The sequence below is a fragment of the Oncorhynchus clarkii genome, chromosome 19, assembly GCF_045791955.1.
Source record: "Oncorhynchus clarkii lewisi isolate Uvic-CL-2024 chromosome 19, UVic_Ocla_1.0, whole genome shotgun sequence".
Classification (NCBI taxonomy): domain Eukaryota; kingdom Metazoa; phylum Chordata; class Actinopteri; order Salmoniformes; family Salmonidae; genus Oncorhynchus; species Oncorhynchus clarkii.
Window position 1 is genome coordinate 5179639 of NC_092165.1, and position 5307 is coordinate 5184945.

The 5307-nt window shown below is 38.7% G+C and overlaps 1 long non-coding RNA gene across 1 annotated transcript; it reads left to right on the top strand.

The window, feature by feature from the left end:
• Positions 1-431: 431 nt before the first annotated feature.
• On the top strand, positions 432-4637 carry LOC139374632 (uncharacterized). Its single transcript, XR_011627705.1, has 3 exons — positions 432-491; positions 575-889; positions 4567-4637. It is a non-coding gene; the product is annotated as an uncharacterized lncRNA (long non-coding RNA).
• Positions 4638-5307: the final 670 nt, after the last annotated feature.

Below are 5307 nucleotides of genomic sequence, written 5' to 3' on the forward strand. Positions count from 1 at the left end.
TAAAGTGCAACTCGTCAGCTTTAATTTGAAGGTATTGTCATCCATATCGGGTTAGAAATAACAGCGTAATGAGTAATAAAATTGTGAAAAGTTTAGTATTCTCAGAAAATCAGTCCCGGGATAGAAATCTACGTTTTTACATTGCATTTATTTTAGGGGGCAGGAGAATTAACGAGGAGGAAACTCAAATTAACTTTGAGCTCTTTAATTCAAATTCTTTCATTGCAAACAGTAACAATTATTTTCTATGCCACGAGAGGTAGCGGATCCGACCAAATAGGTTGTGGAATCCATCAGTCCAAAACTGAGAGCTGCCGGATCCTGTTCCTGCAGAATCCAGCTCAAATAAAACACTGATACAGTAAAACACATTACCAAAGATCTGACTTTAATAACTTGTTATTCAGAACATGTTCAGTGGTGGAAGAGACCCTCCACAGTTGCTGCAGTGTTTGTTCTACTGGCTGTGATCATTGGCCTGTGGGATTCCTGTAAGTGAACATTGTTTTTTACTAAAACATTTTTGTCAATGTTGTGACAGTTACACATTTTGATTGACTTTTCCATTTTACAGATGCAACTTCAGAGAGAGACCAGCTACAGAATAGTCTAAATACCAGGACCACAGAAAGAGACCAGCTACAGACCAGTTACAACACCCCGACTAAAGAGAGAGACCAGCTACAGAATCGTCTAAATACAAGGACCACAGAAAGAGACCAGCTACAGACCAGTTACAACACCCTGACTAAAGAGAGAGACCAGCTACAGAGTAGTCTAAATACCAGAACCACTGAAATAGACAAGTTGAAGAAGAGTCTGAACACTACAACTATGGAGCGTGACCAGCTACAGAAGGAGATAGAAAGACTGAACTGGGAGAACAAAGGTAAATGTGTACAAAGGGCCCACCTTTTTATTTGCTTCCTGATCCACAGTGTCTGTAGTTGACCTGTTATCTCACACAAGCATATTCAATAAGTATTGTCAATGCTATCCATGACCATTAGGACCAAAAACAAATTAAATTGACTGGAGCTGTGTTCTGCCTTCGCGCTCAACACACGCCACAGGAGATCAGAGGTCATCAGAACTACCTAGAACTCAGATTGTATAATTTTTTTAAGGGGGTAGGTCATCTTTAATGTTGCAGATTGTGGCTTCCTTCAATGTGGAGCGGCAGGGTAGGGGCAGCAGGGTAGCCTAGTGGTTAGATTGTTGGACTAGTAACCAAAAGGTTGGAAGATCGAATCCCTGAGCTAGCAAGGTAGAAATCTGTTGTTCTGCCCCTGAACAAGTCAGTTAACCCACTGTTCCCCTGAACAAGGCAGTTAACCCACTGTTCCCCTGAACAAGGCAGTTAACCCACTGTTCCCCTGAACAAGGCAGTTAACCCACTGTTCCCCTGAACAAGGCAGTTAAACCACTGTTCCCCTGAACAAGGCAGTTAAACCACTGTGCCCCTGAACAAGGCAGTTAACCCACTGTTCCCCTGAACAAGGCAGTTAAACCACTGTTCCCCTGAACAAGGCAGTTAAACCACTGTGCCCCTGAACAAGGCAGTTAAACCACTGTGCCCCTGAACAAGGCAGTTAAACCACTGTTCCCCTGAACAAGGCAGTTAAACCACTGTTCTTAGGCCATCATTGAAAATAAGAATTTGTTCTTAACTGACTTGCCTAGTTAAATAATTAAATATAAAAACATGTAATTGTCTGCACCATTTCCAATCCCCCATTTATATTGTCTGTAAAGGGTTTTTCTTTATTTGTACTATTTTCTACATCGTAGAATAATATTGAAGACATCAAAACTATGAAATAACACATATGGAAACATATAGTAACCAAAAAAGTGTTAAACAAATCTAAATATATTTTATATTTGAGATTCTTCAAATAGCAACCCTTTGCCTTGATGACAGCTTTTCACACTTGGCATTCTCTCAACCAGCTTCATGAGGTAGTCACCTGGAATGCATTTCAGTTAACAGGTGTGCCTTCTTAAAAGTTCATTTGTGGAATGTCTTTCCTTAATGTGTTTGAGCCCATCAGTTGTGTTGTGACAAGGTAGGGGTGGTATACAGAAGATAGCCCTATTTGGTAAAATACCAAGTCCACATTATGGCAAGAACAGCTCAAATAAGCAAAGAGATACCACATTCCATCATTACTTGAAAGAATCTCAAATATAAAATATATTTTGATTTGTTCAATACCATGTGTTATTTCATAGTGTTGATGTCTTCACTGTTATTCTACAATGTAGAAAATAGTAAAACTAAAGAAAAACCCTTGAATGAGTAGGTGTGCCCAAACTTTTGACTGGTAGTATATATATTTAAAAATATATATTTTACTTATTAATTCCACATACCCTACCGCCCGTCCCCTAATTGTTGTAAACCAACTGAAAACAACACTTAGGCTTCTACTTCCAGCTTGTGCATACTATATACATATTATGGACTGAGCATATTTTACAATAATTATAATTTGCTTGTTTTTAGTCCCATCCTTCAGCTCCACTCAACCCCTCCCATCTATATCTGAACACCATCCAGTTTTCATTCATATTTGTCATATTTTTCAACTGTGCTGTGACGTTTCACAAACATCTGGAACCTTTCTAGTCTCCCAGATTCCACATATTGTAACAAAGTAAAAATGTTTTGCTAGGAGTATTATTATAATATTGATGGATTGACTATGGCTTCTTAAATCACCCAGCAGTGCTATCTGCAGAGTTAGCTCCGGGTAAATGTTGCAATTCTCCAGTCATTCCTGAACCTGCGACCAAAAACAAGCTACATATGGACAGTACCAAAAGAATTGATCTAATGATTCTTTCTCTAAGCAGCAAAATCTGTGGAGCTGGGATGGTTGTATCCCCTCCATATACAATGCATTCAGAAAGTATTCAGACCCCTTCACTTTTTCCACATTTTATTAAGTTACAGCCTTATTCTAAATTGGATTTTAGAATGGCTATCCTCATCAATCTACACACAATACCCCACGATGACAAAGCGAAACAGTTTTTTGGGGGGTGTGCAAGTTGAATAAAAAACAGATACCTTGTTTACTTAACCTCTGAAGTGTGGGACCTTTTTCTTGTTACATTTTCACCTAAAATGACATTCCCAAATCTAACTGCCTGTAGCTCAGGACCTGAACAAGGATATGCATGTTCTTGATACCATTTGTAAGGAAACACTTTGAAGTTTGTGGAAATGTGAAATTAATGTAGGATAATATAACACATTAGATCTGGTAAAAGACAATACAAAAACAATATGTTTGTTTTTTCCATCTTTTATAATGCAAAGAAAGGCAAATATATGACTACGGAATTTAGATTTTGTCCACTAGATGGCAGCAGTATATGTGCAAAGTTTTAGACTAATCCAATGAACCATTGCATTTCTGTTCAAAATGTTGTATCAAGACTGCCCAAATGTGCCTAATTGGTTTATGAATACATTTAAGTTCATAACTGTTCACTCTCCTCAAACAATAGCATGGTATTATTCAGGACCTCAGAATGGGGGCGAAAGTTCACCTTCCAACAGGACAACGACCCTAAGCACACAGCCTAGAAAACACAGGAGTGGCTACGGGACAAGTCTCTGAATGTCCTTGAGTGGCCCAGCCAGAGCACGGACTTAAACCCGATCCAAAATCTCTGGAGAGACCTGAAAATAGCTTTGCAGCGACACTCCCCATCCAACCTGACAGAGCTTGAGAGGATCTGCAGAGAAGAATGGAAGAAACTCTCCAAATACAGGTGTGCCAAGCTTGTAGCGTCATACCCAGGAAGACCTCAAGGCTGTAATCACTGCCGAATGTGCTTCAGCAAAGTACTGAGTAAACTGTCTTAATACTTATGTAAATGTAATAATTCCGTTTTTAATTTTTAATACATTTGCAAAAATGTTTTTTTAACTGTTTTTGCTTTGTCATTATGGGGTATTGTGTGTGGATTGATGACGGGGGATTTATTTTTTACATTTAACACTTTCTGAAAGCACTGTATATAACCTTCTATTGGTTGCAAGAATGGTGTGTAATAATTTTAACCTTTTTTTAATCCAGGGTCGTTTTGTGTATCAGTTCATAAACCATGTACCATGGAATAGGTACATGGAAAATCTCTTCCCCAACGTTGGTTTTCATTTAGAGTAGAACAGACATTTCCATATATTTTTGTTAGCTGCATGTGTAACAACTCTACCAGTCCTATTTCTATAACGTAGAAAGATTATAACGCTTTATATAAAAAATAAAAATAACGTTTTTTAAAAATCAATTAGTATATTTGAGTTTAACCATAATATTTGGAATAAACTGAAATTGCAACCAACTTTTTATGGCTTGTTTTAAAAATAGCGATATTTTGGAGATCATTTCATTTTAAAATAACCAAAAGTGAGAGGTTGTAATGTAATGCCATTCTTGAACATGGGGTGAGACATTTTTACTAATTTGCTGGAGAACCACTTCAGATTTAAGTATAACTTTAGTATGACTGAAGCCTTTAGTGAGAGGTTTAATGTGAAACTTCTAGGGTCCTGTCCTGAAGGATGGAGAAGGTTTGGCTGCAGCTGTTACTTCCTCTCTACTGAGAGGAAATCCTGGGAGGAGAGTAGACAGGACTGTCTGGAGAGAGGAGCAGATCTGGTGATCATTAACAGTGAAGAGGAACAGGTGAGAGACAGAGAGAGATACTCTATTTATTAGTCCATCATGTGTTAGTAACAATGCTTTTTCTGTTCCTCAACAGACATTCATCAATGGGTTTAAATCAGTCAGTTATGTCTGGATTGGTCTGACTGACTCTGTTACTGAGGGGACCTGGAAATGGGTGGACGGCACCCCACTGACCACCCCAAGGTAAGAGACTACTGATCTATAATAACACTGATCACCCCAAGGTAAGATACTACTGATCTATAATAACACTGACCACCCCAAGGTAACAGACTACTGATCTATAATAACACTGATCACCCCAAGGTAAGAGACTACTGATCTAATAACACTGACCACCCCAAGGTAAGAGTCTACTGATCTAATAACACTGACCTCCCCAAGGTAAGAGACTACTGCTCTAATAACACTGACCTCCCCAAGGTAAGAGACTACTGCTCTAATAACACTGACCACAGTGGAAGGAGTAGGACGGATTATCTGTTTTGTTCATACTCTTTCTGAGAGAGAGGTCTGTCCAACTCTGTGTTGTTCATACTCTAGGTTCTGAGAGAGTGGTCAGCCTAACTCTGTGTTGTTCATACTCTTTCTGAGAGAG